We start from the raw sequence: 18,982 nt of genomic DNA on the forward strand, positions 1-18,982 counted from the left end.
TTTATTTAAAGTTAAAGACTGAGAATGATGTACAAATGTGCTTTACACAATTGATGTGTGTATGGATTGCGATAACAGTTGTATGAGCCCCTAATAAAATGTTTAAAAAAAATAAAACAAAACAACAACAACAACAAAAATAAGAATGGGCAATGTCTCACGAAAGGGGGCTGGGCAGCCCAAAGGGGCTTGGATGGAAGTAGAGACTGACCTACCAGACTCCAGTCACCTGAGATTTAGCCACAGAGAAAAAGACACGAACAGCTGTATATATGGAAGACACAATCAAGAATATACACTTAAGTTGATTCTTCCCCAGAAGCTATTTCACTGTGGACCAACCCATTTTGGAGTGTCCATCTGGCTACCTACTTAAGACTCAGCTGCAGGGCAACTTTGATACCCACAGAAGCTCAGGGATGGGCAGAGACATCTGATAATCCAAGTAGTTTTCAGTTGCCACAGGCAAATAATTCAGTACCCTGAGCTCTCCCAGCCCACATCACGAAAGGCCCACAGCTCACAACTTCCATTGTGAAAAGCGAACACGTATTAAAGACCCCCAACTCACTGCCACGGAGTGGATACCAATACAGAGTGAGCCTATAGGACAGGGTAGAACTGTCCCTGTGGGTAGAACACCCCATCTTTCTCCTGCAGAGCGGCTGGTGGTTTTGAGCTGCTGACCTTGGGGACTTCAGTCTAACAGGTTCCCACTAAGCTTCCTGGCCTCGAGAGCATAATTTTATCCAAGAGAATTATTTTAATCCTTTTGCGATAAAATAAAATAAAACCACACCAACCAACCAACCAGTAGAATCCAACTCTTAGAATGTAACTCTTTATGGGAGTAGAAAGCAGAGTGGCTGGTGGTTTTAACTGCCTACTTTGTGGTTGGCAGTCCAATTAAGTAACCAGTTCACCATCAGCATTTTGTGATAAGCTAGTTAAGGGAGAAAAGAATATTCCCTCAAAGCTTTGTCCTGTACAGAAAAGGCCACACTGAACGCGACAGCAACCTTTAACCAGAGATGGCAGTAAATCAGAGCAATCTTTTGTAATGACGTTGTTAGCTGCGGGTGGAGAAGACTTCAACATATGTTAACCCAATGTCTAGTCTGTGTTAGTCTGCCAATGCCACAGACCCTTTCAACATCATAGCAACACACACGCCTACACTGACAGATGGGTGGCGGCTGTACAGGCGGTGCCTTGGCTGGGAATCAAACCAGGGTCTTCCACCTGAAAGCTGAGAATTCTATCACGGAAGCACCCAGGCAGTGGTATGAATATAATATTAAAGAAAGGAATAGGAGTCAGTGGAGCCGAGAGCAAGAATAGCCTCAGGTTATGAAAGTATTTTAAAAATGGACAGAAATGAGGCAAGACACAGGAGGGAAGAACCTGGAAGAAGAAATGAATAGTTTCATGGTTAAAGTGCGTTTGGTTTGAAATATTGTCGTGGACAACTATTAGATTTTAAAAAGGCAGTTCAATTCCAGTGGAAAAGTATTTGCTTCACTCTCTGTGAGGCAAGAAAGCAATAAATAAAATCAAGGATAAACACTGGAGCCTTGAATTGATGGAGCCAAAGGCTTATGGTCCAGTGTGAGGAAAAGCCACCAGTAAAATATGGGGCATTTTAAAGGCAGCAAGTGTCCTCTATGGGCCATGATAAATGATTGGGGTTCTGGTTCGGAACTTCTGCTGTTAATCTTCAGAAGGTCATGGAACAGGGTGAAAGTAAGAGATGCCTTTTAGCACAGCAAGCTGGTCCAGAGCAAAAGACATGACAAAATTATAGGTGACCATGGAAGTCACTGATGGGATCTTTAAAGGGATAAAACCTGCTATTGAGTTAATTACAACTCAGAATGACTTTATCCAGGGGTTCCCAACTGTCAATCTTTACAGGAGCTTCAGGTTCATCTTGCTCCCTTGTAGTGTCTATAGCTAGGAGCCCGAAGTTCACCCCAGCACACCACCTCGAAGGGGTTTCACCCATGGCTACCTTGTGGATACCGAATCACAGGGACTCCACCTACTGTTCCCTAGGCTGCACATCTTTACAGTAGCGGAGCCTCATCCGGAAGGGGCTGGCGGCCCACCTTGTACCCCACAGCACTACCAGCACTCTTTCCTAAAATGGATGCGTGACACAGGGGCACGTACATCTGAGTGAACAGCTAGGAAAAGAATTCTTCCAAGACTCAAGGAATCGAGTTTCCATACATTAGAAGGACAATGGTATCAAACATTTTGTGAATGTTCGTTTGAGCCTTACGGAGTTGGAAATGGTGGTGGGAGCATTTGAAACACAAAACTCTATCTGCTGTTGTTGCTAGATGTGTCCAGCGGGTTCTGACTCCTCGCAGCCCCAGGCACAACAGAATGAAACACTGTCTGGTCCTCCATCACCTTCACAATCTTACCTTGTGGCCGCCCCTCTATCAATTCATGGAAGCATCTGATTTAGCATCTTCTTTTTCCCACAGATCCTTTACTCCATCAAGTATGATTCTCAAGGGACTGGTCCCGTTAAAGAACGTGTCCAACTATGTACAATGAAGTCATACTATCTGATAGAAATATCTATGTTAGCATCACGTTATTGAAATATTCTGTCTTGTTTCACTTGGAACAGAAATGCTTTCAAATCATGCTGGGCAGCACTGTTGAGATACTTTCATAATGATAGCTAGTTCACAGACCAGGCAGCTGTACAGAATTATGAATCTATATTTTAAAATGCTGAACAGAATGGTGTGTTACTTGCCCATACAGTTCATGAGATTGATTTCTCTTGTACATATAAGTAGGGATCATTTGCAAAATCAGAGAGTAGGATTTCCTGTGCAGACAGATGCTTTTCATATTTATAAAGCTGCGCTCCCTTTTTCTGTTTTAAATGTTCTGGGAAACTGGAAACTGATATGATTTTTCATATCAAGTTTAGTTTAACATATGGCACGGCACTCTTTGAGACTGTCTCCAAACTCTGCAGTTAACAGTTTCCAGCCTACACAGGAAACGAAGCTGTGCTTCTGACGCATCCCCATTCTATGGGAGGACCACAGAGAGCAGCCTAAAGTTAAACCACAAGAGTTATGTTTATACAAAGCGCAGCATTCAAGTTAAACCACAGTAGCACAGGAAGCTTCTGTTGATGCCTCAATTCCATGTTTAAGTTGTTCTCGCTGAACGTTTCAAGCTGTACCCTTCTTGAAGCTGCTGCTGTGTTCCTTGTTCTTCAGCGTTTAGTTAGGTAGCGCTGTTAACACCAATTCTGAATCTAGATGGTACTTAGGGGGGTGGGGTGGGTCTCAAGTTAGGAACAAGTTTATGTTTTTAAAACCCTTCTACAAAGTCTTTGGTATAATAAAGACAGAAACAAAAAACCCAAACTCTTACCTTCTTCAGAACTCTTGGAGCAGAGAGCTAATTTTTATGTATTGCAACCATTCCTCCTACATTACAGAGTATAGGGAAATAAACAAAAGGAGTCAATATTGAAAATAATAATTCCCTCAGAGTTTCAGAGTTTTACCCCTTGTCAAAATGGAATTCATACTTCCATATGTTTTCTTGAATTCTTAGGCTGTTGTATTTTTTTGGTTTAACAGTTTTATTAACATATTGCTCATGTACCACACAATTCAATGGTTTGAAAATATTAATCATAAGGGTTGTGCAATCATTATCAATCAATTTCATAACATTTTCCTTATTATTAGCTCCATACTTCCCCCCAGCATTCCCTGTCATAACCCCAAGAAACTGTAAAGTGAATTAACAAGTTAATCTTGTTACTGTGTCTATCGATTTACCAATTCTGGATTTAATATAAAGAAAATAATACAAAAAACAACAGTAAGAATACAACACAGAAAACCTCAATCTGAAAGAAAACAAAAAATATTAAAAACAAGAATAAATTAAAAATGAGTCAAAAGGAAAACAAATAACAAGATGTAAAATTTAACATATATATATATATCTACATTAATTCACGTTCCATTACACTGTGTCTAAAGGCAACACTTGTATCCCCAGGCAATAGTCTGAGAGAACGCAAGAGAACTTAATCGGCCTGGGGACTCTGCAAATGGATTTGGGGCTTTCACTGTCGTCCATAACCTTATAATTCAATTCCCTCCACTGATGTTGGAGTTTATTATTTACAATCCTTGGATCATACAGGTTGGTGTGCTTCTTATGTGTGACTTAGCTGACACATAATTTTGATTTCTGCCTATTTTAAGACAGGATTTAAGACTCCAGACACTTTTGTGTAGCCAGGTCATAGCCAGGCACCATCTGATTTCTTCACGCTTTGCTAGAACCCCCGTATCTTCAGTGCCCCTTCCTGAAGGCAAGCACTGAGCAGAGCTTGGGCTGCATTTCATTAGTCTCTTAGCTTCTCGCTTCCTTTCCTCTCCCTTTTTCTTTTCCCCCTCCCATTTTGCTATCAGCTTTCATTTTTCACTGCTTTTGCTTTAGCCTCCTTTCTCTCCATTCTCTCATGTTAGTGTCTAATGTCTGGTTGAATTCTTCTTAAAAATGAGGTTGGGCTGCTAACCTCAAGGTCAGTAGTTCAAAACTCAACCCAGTGAACATCAATAAATAAGCCCCCTCGAGGCAAGAGGCACTATCTATAACGGAACTGAAGTTTGAGGCATTCATTTGAGAAAACAGGACAACCACATGCCAGAGAGGATTACTAGCTGTCTTCTGGGATAAAATGGAAATTCTGAGAATGCTGTTTTCCAACTTGGCAAAAGCCCTAAAACGGTTTATGTCTTTTAATACTGCAATTCCACTGTATGCATTCAATCCTGACGAGAGCACTAAGTACAGAAAGAGTGTCAATTATAATGGGGGTAAGGAGAATAGAAGCAATACAATGTCCAACTAGAACAAAACAAATCCTAAATAAAGTAAACCCAATTGGTAGTTAGTTATTATGCAGATTTTAAAATGTAGCCTTATGAATAATTTGATGATAATATGCAAAGATGAATGCTGGGAGCCCTGGAAGAATAGTGGGTTATGTCACTGGGCTGTTAATTGCAAGGTCAGCAGTTCAAAGTACCAGCTATTCCACAGGAGAAAGATGAGGCTTTCTGCTCCCATAAATCGTTACGGTCTTGGAAAGCCGCGGGGCAAGTCTAGCCTGCCCTGCAGTGCTGTTGTGAGTTGAAATGGACTTGATGGGAGTGAGCTTGGCTTGGTTTTGGGTTAGGGCCCGGGAGCATCCCATCAATAAGGCACAGTGGCAGAGGAAAGAACGCAATTTTGCTTCTTACAATTTCTGTACCTTTTGTCAAGCTGTGCTACCTCTTTGAAGCCCCGTTTTCTCATGTGCAAAATTCCTCACAGGTTGTTAATAAAATCAAATGACCTAATGTACATGAAGACTCACAGAGTGAGGGTAAGGATGCAGTAGGGGCATGCATAAGATCACGGAGCTCACTGTCCAGCGCGGAGTGGACTCTCCTTTCTCGTGAGGCCTTCCTCGTCTACTTCCTATTCTTGGCTGCATACCGTACAGTTTTCAAAGGAAGGAAATTACAGATAGGGGAAATATTATTATTAGTTTAGGAATCCTGGTAGGAAACCAGGTAGCCAACCCAAAGTCCAAAGTTTGAAACCACAGACACAGAGAAAGAGGAGGCTTTCTACTCCTGAAAACAGTGGAAGGCCGTAACCTTGGAAACCCACAGGGGAAGTGCTGCTCTGTCCTGTAGGGTCGCTCTGAGTCCGAATCAACTTGGGGCAGGAAGTTCGTTTTTAATTACCTCTTAATTCATGGTCCTTTAGAAGGTGTGGATATTTGAAGCAAAAGTTATTTGGGTATTCAAAACACATATTTGGGCAAAATTCCTTAATATAAGGGATTCTTTTAAAACTATTTGCATGAATACTGATAAAGAATTAAACTTAATGGATCATTTTTTGTTACTTAGAACTTGTAGAGTAGCATTTCTATAGTCCACTCTCCTTGTTAAAAAAGTAATGACAACTAGGTTATACAACCCATTATTCTAATAGCTGTCAATAAGTTGTGCACCTGTGTTTGTCTCTTTTTTCGATTGAGGCTCTTTATAGTTTTAGGGTTTACAATCATTTAAGTCTTAAATATATCTTGAGTTAGCTTTTTAATGGAGTGAGGTATGGGTCCTTTTTTAGTCTTCTCTTAATTGAAGGACAAATACTGAATGAGACCACTGTTACAAACAAAACTAAACAAGAGAAGGCTTTCCCATGAAAAGAAACAGACTTTTAACGGGAGGGAAAAGTAAGGGAGGGGAAGCCCTAAGCTAGAAGGTAGATAGGTGCTAATGTGGGTGAGAGGAAAGACAATTTCTAACAGGAAGGAGATGGGCAATAATTGAATGGCTGAATCAGGGCAAGGCACTAGGAGGTGTGGTGAGTAGTTGAATATAACAATGACAATTGGCTCTATACACCTTCACCTAATTCACAATTTAAAAAATCAATAAATTGTACAACTGTAAAAAGTAGAATTGGCAAAAATCATATTATAGATATATTTACAGCAATGATAAAAAATAAAAGAACAGCAGTAGAGGCTGCTTATGTCCAACCAAAAACCGCATGGGATTTGATTCCTTGGTGTGAAGGTTTAGGGTCATGGTTTCATGGGGCACCTCAGTCACTGGGCTCAGGATATGTTTCGTGCTGCTTTTCTACCTCTTAGTCTGCTGGCTGGGAGAAGGATAGTCTTTCTACTCCCATGAAAAGTTGGTCTCAGGAACTCAGAGGGTCAGTTTGACTCTGCCCTACAGGGTCACGATGAGTTGGCATTGGCAGTAAGTTTGGTTTGGGTTTTTGAGGTTGCTGAGTGGTGCCTGGGATCTTAAAAGCTTTTTAATAGTCACTCATCTTTATGAATTCACCAGAAGCAACAGAGGCAGAAGGAAAGTCAGAAATGTGAGAGGTATATGGAAAGTATGGCTCATTGTCTCATGATCTCTTTTGCTATGATATCAGAAATTGGATAGTGCTCAGCTACTATTACTGAATACTTTTATCAAAGAGTTTATAGAATGCTGCTCATAAGCTGAAAAATATAATATAGAATTTGGAATTCTCAAGAATTCCAGACCTTTCTGGACCCTGGAGGAATTCTTGCAGCACTTGCCTTGAGATTTCTTTAAACCTTGAAGTTTTAAAACTTATTTTTGAAATTTTCTTAAACCCAGCCAACAGTCTATATGAACTAGTGAGAACGTCCTCCGTGATCATTATGCTCTTTAATCATTAGGAGATTAAATCATTAGGAGATTTAATCATTAGGAGATTAAAGTGACCGCAGCAACTCTAGAGTTGGTATTAATGGGGGAGGAACAACTCAAAGAGGAGCATCAGTCGAAGAATGCAATCCATGCCATTGAACTGTACACGTGGACACTGTTGACTTGGTATATTTCTGCTGTATATATTCTCAACTCCAGCAATAAATCATAAAAAGTCATAAGAGGTCACGACAAGTCATTAAAGATGCACTCTAGAATAGAGAAAAACAGAAAGAACCACCAATTTTCAACATCCAAAGACACACTTTTCAGTATTTTTCTCAAGCCACAATTAAACTCACTGGCATCAAGACGATTCCAACTCATAGGGTCCCCACAGGACAGAGTAGAACTGCCCCTGTGGGTTTCAGAGGCTGCAAATACCTGGGGCCAGAAATGCTCATCCTTCTCCTGCGGAGCAGCTGTTGGTTTCAAACTGCTGACCTTGCCGTTAGCAGTTCAGTAGTGTAACCCACTATGCCACCAAGGCTCCTAGCATTCATTTTTGTATATTATTGCCAAATTATTCACAAGGCTACATTTTGACATCTGCCTGGCAACTACCAATTGGATTTAATTTATTTAGAACTTTTTTTGGTTCCCATGGGACATTGTTATTTCTATTTTCTGTCCCCATTATAATTAACACTTTCTGCACTTAATAGTCTACTTAGAATGGAATCCTTAAAGTGGAATTGCAATATTAAAGGGCATAAATGTTTTCAGGGCTTTTGCCAATTTGGAAAACAACAATCACAGAATCACCGTTTTATCACAGATGACAGCTGGTAAATCCTCTCTGGCATTTGGCTGTCCTATTTCCCCCAGATGAATGCCTCCACTTCAGTTAAGCAGAGATAGGACTCCTGCCTGGAGTTGGCTCACTTAACTGATGCTGACTGCAAAGAGCATTCAGATGGCCGGATAATACTTCCTGATTTATAATGTCCATGAGACCCTAATTTCTAATAGAAGAGACAGAATCTTCATCATTTTTGTTATAGATATTATTGACATTTTATAGAAGAGTATACAATTTGCTGGCTCTGAAAGCTGATGGGGAGCTCCTTACACATGGGATTTACCAACAAGCCTGCTAAGAACAGCTACAAATAGGAAAGAGAGATGTGGGATCTCTATTCATGTGGAACCAGGAAAGCACGAAGGCCCAGCCCTCTGTGCGACTAACACTTTTACGGAAAGGTAATATCACATGACCTTAGAAGAAACCTTTGTTCTACGGAGCTCTAAGACTGAACATCAACATTCAAATAGTGTTTTACTGAGCGCTTTCATCTTGCTTTCCAAAGTCATAAACTTACTACCATCTGCTATGGACTGCACTGAAGTATCTTCTCTTCAGGCTTGTCTCTCTCAGAGATTTCTTATGATAGTCTTTCCCTAGGATCTGATCATATCCCCTCTTCTGGTTGGACACAGTTTTGTGTCAGGAGAATCATGCTGTAGGGCCACAGGCAAATGAGGTCTCCAAAAAACCAGAACTACTTAAAGGCAGCAGACAGAGAAGCCAAGGGAAGCAAAGTACAACCGAAGGAGCTATTGAATTATGAGGCATGCCCAAGCAATGGACTCCCCAAATACAATATAATTCAACAGGCCCTAGGAATAGTTGAAATCAGTGAGTTTCAGAGAAATACAAAATTGATTAAGTGCTCAATTTGAAAGCCAATTGGAATCTTCTTAAATTTTCCTCACTGACCCGAATTTCAAGCAGAGACATACTGTGATCTCTCTTACATATATTTTCTCCAATCACATTAGAAATACTTATATAGATATTTAAAATTTTAGACAGAAAAGCCACATGTAGTCTACTGAACATCCAGAAATCATTCACCTAGACTGTCCAGTTTTCTTTTTATCCTTTTGCCTTGCTAAGCTGTTTGGAAATAAGTTTTGCCTAGCAGAATGGCCAAACGGACCGATCCTTGCATTGGCTTGCTCTACACCTTATTTGTATGCCCTTAAGCAGTCCTTTGGTGGAAGTTACGAAGACATTCCCACCAATACACTACCATTAAATCCTTCACCTGGAATCATCTGAGAATATAGACATTTATTACACAACAAATTATCATTATCATATCTAAGAAAATTGATATTGCTTCAATAATATCCTTCACTCTATCATCCACATTTAGATTTGCTCCACTGTGCCACAAATGTCTGGGGTAAATTCTGTTGTTCAAAGATGGCCACATCAATTCTCTCTCTTCTAGAAAAGAAAGAAACTTTGCCACTCTCCTATAAAGAGGCGGACTCTATTGCTGTTCTTTTTGAATACGGGCAGGCTTTGTGGGCGCAGAAGTGTTGCTGGGATTTTGGAATCCCAGGCAATTCTGTTCCTGCTCTCTCTGCTCTTACTCCAGTGATGGAGCCCTGTAGCCAGAAGATGGCCTTAAGTTAACCCAAATATGTCCATGGGGAGGGACCTCATAGACACACAACATCCTGAGACTACATGGGCAGCTGCCCACTCTTCTAGCCACTTGCTCCTCCTGCTCCACTCTCCAACTGATTGTAACCAAGAGAAACTGTGACCGGATTCAGTGCCCTTGCCCAATTGTGGCCTCTAGAAATCATGAGTTAATGAAATGGTTATTGTGTTAAGCCTCTATGTTTATTACCTGACAGTAATAAATAGAAATGCAACTTTCACAGATATATATTTTTTAAAATGGGGATCCAATTAAGCATTGTTGTTGTAAGGTGTTGTCAGGTTGGTACTGACTCACGGAAACCCTATGTATCGTGGAAGGAAGTGCTGTCATCCTCACAAATTTTGTTCTATTTGAGCCCATTGTTGCAGCCACTGTGTCAGGCCATCTCCTTGATGGCCGTCCTCTTTTTTGATGACGCTCTATTTTACCAGTCATCCTGTTTTTTCCCTGGGAGCCCTGGTGCTGTAGTAGTTGAGCATTGGGCTGCTGATAGCAAGGTTAGCAGTTCAAAATTGCCTGCTGCTCCTTGGGAGCAAGACAGGCCTTTCTACTTCGGTAAAGAGTGACAGTCTTAGAAACTCAAGAGGGCAGTTGCACCCAGTCCTGTAGGGTGGCTGTAAGCTGACACCCACTTGATGACAGTGAGAGAGTTACTGTCTTTCCCCTAGTGACTGCTCTCTCCTGACAACTCGTCCAAAGTACATGAACTGAAGTCTCACCATCATCCCTGTTCCTGTTTCTCTCTATGATATATACAATATATACATCTATTCCTCTGTGTTGCTATGATTTCGTTTATTTGATGCTCAAATTATCTGAAATTCTCTTTGTTACGAGCCTTCTCAAGGCTGATTTCCGACCCTTTTGATATCACCCCATTAGTCTTTCAGCATTCCCTTACTTCCTGGTACAAGATGTTCCACTCTAAAATTAAACATGCCATATCGCACAATGGAATCTGCCTTTTCCCCAAACACGCCAGGTTACATTTGTGGGAGAGGACTGATTTTAGAAATTAGAATCTGACACTGGTGAGCTCTTTGCTACTGGGTGTCATCACTTCTTGGCTCTTTCCGTGTACACGTCTAGGAAATATTAAACTCCTAGCTAATTTCCCCTTCTCAGATTCAAATACTAAAATCTTTTATCGCTATTGTGTTCTCCCCATTTGTACCCCTTGTTTCACAACAAAAACTTCAATTCTTCAGCACAGGGGCAAAACCCAACCCCGTTGCTTTTGAGTTGAGTCCAATTCATGATGACCCCGTGAATGTCAGCAATGCTGGGCTGCACAGGGCCTTGCTTTTAGCTGTCGTTTCATCAACAGTTACCTCGAGGGCTGCATGAATCAGGCTGTTGTGATCCATGGAGCTTTTTCAGTGATTGGATTCTTATTTTTTCAGAACTCAATGCCAGACCTTTAAGCCAGACCTATCTCTGAGTGGACGCAAACTGCCAACTTTTATTTTAATAGCCAAGGGCATTAACCATTTGTACTACCTAGAGCAGCGGTTCTCAACCTTTGGGGGTCGAACGACCCTTTCACAGGGGTTGCCCGATTCATAACAGTAGCAAAATTAAAGTGATAAAGTAGCAATGAAAAGAATTTTATGGTTGTGGGGGTCACCACCACAAGAGGAGCTGTATTAAAGGGTCGCAGCATTAGGAAGGTTGAGAACCACTGACTTAGGGAAGCTACAGTTCCCAACAGCACATGGTTAAGTGCTTTGAGGTACTGGGCTGCGACATGAGAGGATGAAGGCTCAAGCCCCCCAGAAGCCCCTTGGAAGACCGGGTCATTGATCTGCTTCTGAAAGTCACATCCTGGGAAGCCTGTGAAGTCAGTCTGCACTGCCACGAGTCAGCGTGCCCTCAGATGCAGCTAGTAACCACAGCCACCACCGCTGCCAACTGCCACCACCCAAAACGAACGAATAACAACGGTCACTTTGCACGCCAACCAGGAGATATGAAAATACCTTTTCCTAAGAGATCTGACTTGCTTTCAAATTTCTGTGACTGCCTGGGGACCCATTGTTATAAAGATTCAAAGTGTATCGCTCTTAATTTTTTTTTTCTGCTGAAAGGATAACCCTTAAGCATCCTCTTCCCAGTCAGAGTTTAGAATGTAGTAGTGAGCACACAAACTGAGAGCAACTGTTTCCCAGTAGGCCAAGACTGCTAGGGAATTTGGACGAAGAAATCATACAAAATCAGTATAATTCCACAGAGGGAACTGAGTTGAATCCTGATAATGGAGAAAGGCTTCATGCAGTCACTCTGGAACCGGTGTGCAAGAAATTAAGGAGAGTGCAAAAGGAAGCACTTTAGAGGCAGAAAACGAATATATGGAAGGAAAAATCAGTAGGGGAAAAGAGAAACAGATCTATGAAAAGCCTCTGTTACAAGCTCATGTTGAAGCATTAAAGAAAGACCAACCTTGTTTTTTAAGAACACCACAGCTGCCCCGAACCCAGACCACCCTCCGGGTCCTGATTGTTCAACTTCCTGAAGCTCCACGACCCCATTACTTATAACCCGAGTTCACCCAAGTGGAGCTGTTTAGGCCTCCTCAGAAGAGACACAGCTGACACGGACTACTTAATTCTGGAAACTCAAGTTTGAGGACGACGCACCTCTGAACAGGCTGCAACATGGGCCAAAGAGCAGAGGACGCTCAGCCCCGACTGCCATGACCAACTCTGCCCTCTGTCCTATGGGAAACCAAAATGCAACGATGTAAGGCAGACCCGTCGCCTAGGAGGCATCCTTAAGTACGGAGACACGTTGAAGCCTCAGACTCTAACAAGAAAAAAACAAAACAAAACAAAACAAAAGCCTCTGATATTCTCTATAATAAGTTAGGCATTTGAACACCCAATTTGTGGAGGGCAGTGGGGGACGGTGGGAGCCCCAAACCCATCTGCAGAGTACCTGGTCAGACTGATCCACTGGCAGATCTGCTCTCGCCACAGGCAAGAGTCTTCAACAGCCCAACTAACAAGCAGAGACCACTGTAGCCTTGAATTTACTGCATCGACCTTGATACTTGGCCAGCTGACCTCCCTATAGATGGGACCTGAACTTGACCAGGGTGCAAGTGTTTCTTACTGGTTCCATGACAGAAATGTCTTCCCTGGATTTTGGAATGTTGTTGTTGGGGTCTGTACCATCTTATGAATTATTTGTATCTTTGTATACTATTGTTTTTTAGCCCTACCATCTTAGTACAATTTTGTTTTTTATTGCGTTCTGTTGGGTTTCCCAGCTGTGAAGCACAGGAGGAGTGGATGCATAACGAGACTAACCGATACAAAGTGCTATCGGGAATACAGAGATGGGGCTGGATGAGGGGGAGGGCAAGGGGATCTCGGGAGTGGATGGTGAAGACCGGATGAAGGGCAGCACGAGGATGGATTGTGATTGCATAACAGGTCTTAGAGGAGATTTAACCATGGGAGGGGGAATGTTCTAGAAAAATTGATGTGGGGGTGCCTGTACAATTCCCCTTCAATATGACTGAATGAGTGAACTATTAAATTATACAATCTTTAAATTACTTTCCAAAAAAACTTTTTAAAAAAAAGCAAGGCAAAAAAAAGCTAGTCAGTGCAGGTATTTAACCCAGAAATGATGTTAACAACTTAACTGCCAACAAACAAACTTCACCAAGGGTCTGATGAGAACTTGATGGCCTTTGTAGAAAGGCTATAAGAGACCATAAACAAAACAAAATAAAATGAAACATACTGACTTAGATCCTGAGAATCCAGCAGGAAAGACACTATTAAAAGATAAGGTCATAACTCTCTCTGTCACAGGCATAAAAAAGAAATGACAAGAGTTAAGGACAGGTCGAATAAGTTTAAAGAAAGCAGTGGGGAGTATTCTTCCCACAAGAAAGAAGTTTAATAGAACCTTGCCTGCTTAATATTAAATTTTCTCATTGCAGGTTATGGGGCTGAAACACTTCTTTAAAATTGAAACACCTACTGCAGGCAGATATAAGGATATTCCCCAATATTCTGAAGTCGTTGGACTCACTTTGGATTTCTATTGCTTCCAAGGTTGCCCACTAATTGGTAACTTAGGTCCGTCAAGCCTTTACCACCGGTGGTTAATCTTTGCTTATTATCTTCTGTTCTAGTCTTTCAGGTTTTGTGAATAAGTGCAAAATGTCTAATCTGTAGCAAAATGACCGAGTATAAAGTCCTAGGTATGGCTTTCTCTGTTAACGACAATGGAATTCCTCAATGGGTGGCCCAATCGGACTAACCCTCCAATTCAGGCATCCTCCTGCACCAACCACTGACAACCGAGCAACCTTCCCTCTGACAGGCGACTCACCTGTAAGTACAATTTGATTATCCCCACATGTGCTACTTGTTTTATCTTTCAATTAATCAATGTTGATAGAGCATCATCTAAAATCCTGATTAATCATCCATCTAAGTGCCTTTTGCTCTTTAGCGGGAGAGCTGCTTGGACTAAGAATGCCCCTGTTGGAATGTCACAGTCCACGGCAAGTGCTAGTGATCTAATGCAGTGCTGGATTTGCCACAAGAACCCCTATATTAAAATATCATTTAATTCTGCCTCCTACTTTAAACTTTGTGAGGTTTTTCCTCATGTAATTAAATTATGGATTCCCTCATCAGCAATCCAACTACGTCTAATACCACATTTTAATCTCTCTTAGGGTCTAGTTAAGCTGAATGATTACTTCAAGTACTCCCTTAGTACAAGAACACTGTGTTCTAATAATCTGGCATTCTGAGATGCTCACCTTTCCGACTGATCGCTGAAGACTAAGTGGGTGCATAAACAAATGTGAAGAAAGCGGATGGTGCCTGGCTATCAAAATATATAGCGTCTGGGGTCTTAAAGGCTGGAAGATAAACAAGCGGCCATCTAGCTGAGAAGCAACAAAGCCCACATGGAAGAAGCACACCAGCCTGTGTGATCATGAGGTGTAAAAGGGATCAGGTATCAGGCATCAAAGACCCAGAGCAAAAAGTCATAATGTGAAGGAGGGGGGCAGTGTGGAGTAAAAACCCAAAGCCCATCTGTAGGCAATTGGGCATCCCCTTACAGAAGGGTTGTGGAGAGAAAATGGGTCAGTCAGGGTGCAGTATAACACTGATGAAACATACAGCTTTCCTCTGGTTCTTTAATGCTTCCTCTCCCCACTATCATAACCCTAATTCTACCTTAAAAATCTGGCTAGACCAGAGCATGTACATGGGTACAGATAAGGGCTGGAAACACAGGGAATACAGGACAGATAAACTCCTCGGGACCAACATTGAGAGAAGCCATACCAGGAGGGTAAGAGGGGAGAAAGGGGGAACTGATCACAATGACCTAAATATAACCCCCTCCCAGGGGGATGGACAACAGACAAAGGAGTGGGGGGAGACTTTGGACAGTGCAAGACATGAAATAATAATAATAATTTATAAATTTTCAAGGGTTTATGAGGGAGGGAGAGGTAAGGAAGGGGAAAAATGAGGAGTTGATACCAAGGGCTCAAGTAGAAAGAAAATGTTTTGAGAATGAGATTGGCAATAAATGTACAAATGTGCTTGACACAATGGATGGATTATGATAAGAGTTGTATGAGACCCCAATAAAATGATTTATAATAAAAAAAAACTGCACTTGAAGGAAAAGTCGATGTTTTGTAACAGTGCACCAAGTCTTTCCCTGAGATTTAAATGGGTGGTAGGGAGAATGTTGAGAATGTTAGGACTAGTTGAAACTGCAATCCACGATCCGTTACTATCACCTCGTGTTAGTCAAATGAAACCTAGTCTAACCTCACCGATGTAGAAGTGCAGTTTGGAAGACTGTCTCTTTGTGATCATTCCCAGTGAACCCTGGGCTGCTACATGCAGATTGTCTCTATGTTTGCTTCCTCTTGACGAGTTTCCTGTGCCCCTTAAGGGAACGTTCCTCTGCGGAGGATTCAGTTACACTAGTTTCAGTGGCCCCACTCCTGTTGACAGCAGATTTGCACCGACTGTCTCTTACTGAATGTGTCCACTGGATACTTTGAACTCTGAATGACCTTCAGATATTCATAGTAAAGATTCCAGTAAATATTGGAAGATGGATGAGTTGTCTCAAACAATACTACCCGATTTTACATTTAGGTTCTAATATTCCTTGCACTGGTTACAAAGAACTAACAGATACTATTAGTGATTATAGGGCTTATCAAGGGAGTTAACAGGTTTCGAGGCCAGTGAGAAATACTAAGTAAGGAAAGAGTTGATCACCAGGGCATGTTACAAAGTTCTTTCAGGGTTGCTAATAAATGTCCCAAAGGCATGCCACTCCGCTATAAGCCTCAACCCCTAAGGCATTCAGTTAAGCTTTGTGGGTTACAAATCCCAAACGGAATTCCAAGCTCACTGTCATCATGTCAATGCCAATTCATACCGACCCTTGAAGATGGGGTAAGACTGCTCTGTGAGTTTCTGACACTATCCCTCTTTCTTGACAGGAGTAGAAAGCCCCGTCTTTCTACCGCAGCGCACCTGGGGATTTCAAACTGCTGACGTTGTGATTGGCAGCTGAGGTGGTTACATAATCTGGTGTCAATTTGAGGAATCAGGGTCAAGGGGTGGAGTCTAGCTTGTTAATCAGGTCATACCCAATGAGGCCTCTGTGTGGACATAGCCTCCTGAGGATTCTGGGAACTTCTGTATTCCACCCTGGAGGCAGGAGACACACTCTCTCTCTGCTTACTCCCTTGGAGACTCTCTACAGACAAGGCTGACTTCCTATGAGGCATCACCGACAACGAGCCTGATGGAGCCTGAAGAACCACGTGGAGACCCCTGCCATTGGAGACACCACCATTGGATCCACAAGACCTTCCACCCACCGGCCTGTGATCGTCCTGTATTCAGTGTCATTGCATGTGTTTCGTGAGTCTGAAGAGAAATTTATAGATTGGTACTGTGCATATGGGCTAACACTGGATTTTCAATATTCAATTGCTCTTGCATATAAAGCTCTTTCCTATACACATATGAGTGTCTATGAATTTGTTTTTATAGTCTACCCAGACTAACACAGCAGCCCAAATGCATAACAACTAGGCCACTTAATGCTCATCTTAGGTATCAGATCCCCAAACACACTCTGAAGATTCTAATGTATAGAGTTTGTTTTCTTTCTTTCTGTTTAAAAAATAAAGTATTCAACTTAGTACTCACTGTTAGGCATGTTTCAGAAATCACTTCTCGAAATGCTATCATCATTTATTTTTCCACAGAGTTTTGTTTCTTGTTATTGTTATTAAAATATTTTTAAGGACTATAAATAATAATAATGTAAATAAAAGAAACACAAACTTCCCATTGTGCAAGCAAGTTAAGGTTCCTTTCAGATGAATTTCATAGATAAGTGCACATGCCACATACACAAAGAGTATAGCTTTTAAATATTGCATTGTGAGCTAATTTCTGTTTATGCAGGCTCTCCTCCTGTGTGAATATTGTTGTATTTTACTGTAAATTTCCCGTTTGCATCTTCTTGCCCTTTCAAGATACTCTCCTATCCAGATCTATGTTTGTTTTTTCTTTGATGAGAAAAGAATGTTTGTTTTCAGAGAGTTGGATAGGCAGTTAAGGAGGCTGATTGGATGGATGCTATAGGAAATGGAGAAACATAGCGACACTATATTTAATAAAACACGGGCATGCAGGGATTGGATAGTAATTTCCGTGAGCTACTGCTTTTGTGGTTTAGTAGTTTGACGAAGGATGTACAATAGTGGTGCACTGTGAGGTATTGCTACACTTGAATTTCAAGCAAATGTAGTGAGAGTATGAATCTCACGGCAATACACACATCTTTTTTTGCATTAAAATGTGAAGTAAGCTCTGGCTTTATTACCAAGCAGGTTGGAGGGAAGCAAATAGCTTTATAGAAATCAATTGTTAATGACTCAATCTCTAGAGTCAGTTTATTGAACAACAACGTAAGCAAAGACTCAGAACAATTTGTGATTTGCAGTAAAGGCACTGAAGAAGGAAGCTGATAACTTTGTTCCGAGCATCTGGGAAGATAATACCAGTCCAAGAGAAACAGTCCCATTCAATCAGAATTCTTTAGCTTATCATACTAGTTAAATGCTCTCTCCTGTCCCTTAGCAGGCACTGGAAACACATATTAAAATAGGCAGTATACTGTGACTAGTTTCTTCTGAATACTTATATATGCCGTGAAGAGCATTGGGTTTATTTTTTGAGGGCCGGCAGAAAAGAGGAACAGTAAAAAAGGGAAAGACCCTAGAGGAGATGGATTGGCACAGTGGCCGTAACAGAACGCTCGAACCTCCCGACAAGAGTGTCACAGTATGACTTTCTGTCATGCATAGAGTTGCCACCTGTCTGAACCAACTCCACAGAACCTAATAACCATCTTCAAGGCTGACCAGTCCCTGTTAATGAATGTTCTTGTCATTGTTGTCAGTTTTAATTCCTGGTAGTTCTCTACAAATTACATATGTATTTATGTCAGAATTGACTTTTTCTTTTAAAGGGGAGTAGACTCCTCCTCCCTATATAAAAAATGTATTTTAGGGATCATTGTACAATTGTGACTTGATTAAGAATATTTGCATCGGAGTGCGTTATGTTTGTGCAGAAATTGTATTGCACCCTTGTGCAAACAGCTAGCAGTGACTCAGGTACTTCTAGTGGCGCTCTCCTAAGGGATAGCACTGTGGAAGTCTCGTTACCTTCCTGAATCAATCATGGCTCAGGGTCATATTCTCAGCCTGCCATGCCTTGAAACTCAATTCAGCATATTCAGAGAGAGCTCATTTTTTTTCAAATCAACAAAAACTCAGGAAACCCAAGAAATAAAACATTATCAATATATTTGTTTTGAATAAGTAGTGGTGCAATGAGTAGTAGAGAAATCAAAATATTGAGCTATGTATAATAAGGGATCTTCTCCTGGTATTCAGGATATATAATCAGTATTCATTTAATTGGAGGGAAATTTAGAAATTTGTATTGAAAATTAATGTCCCACCTAGTATAAGATTTTATGGTCATTATAAACTTTTCCTATAAAGGGAAGCAAGTCCTCATCAGAAATAGAGAAAAGAACTAGGAGGCAAAGGGGCATTTATAGGGGCCTAATTACAAGCATGTACATACGTAAATATATTTATATATA

The 18,982-nt window shown here is 41.2% G+C and overlaps 1 protein-coding gene across 1 annotated transcript in view; it reads right to left on the reverse strand.

The window, feature by feature from the left end:
- Positions 1–18,982, reverse strand: part of NDST3 (N-deacetylase and N-sulfotransferase 3) — a 135,094-nt gene that overhangs the window by 79,938 nt on the left and 36,174 nt on the right. The gene's annotated exons all lie outside the window — the stretch shown is intronic.

Source organism: Echinops telfairi, unplaced genomic scaffold, assembly GCF_000313985.2.
Source record: "Echinops telfairi isolate 266 unplaced genomic scaffold, ASM31398v2 ScPeMD7_5927;HRSCAF=6808, whole genome shotgun sequence".
Taxonomy (NCBI): domain Eukaryota; kingdom Metazoa; phylum Chordata; class Mammalia; order Afrosoricida; family Tenrecidae; genus Echinops; species Echinops telfairi.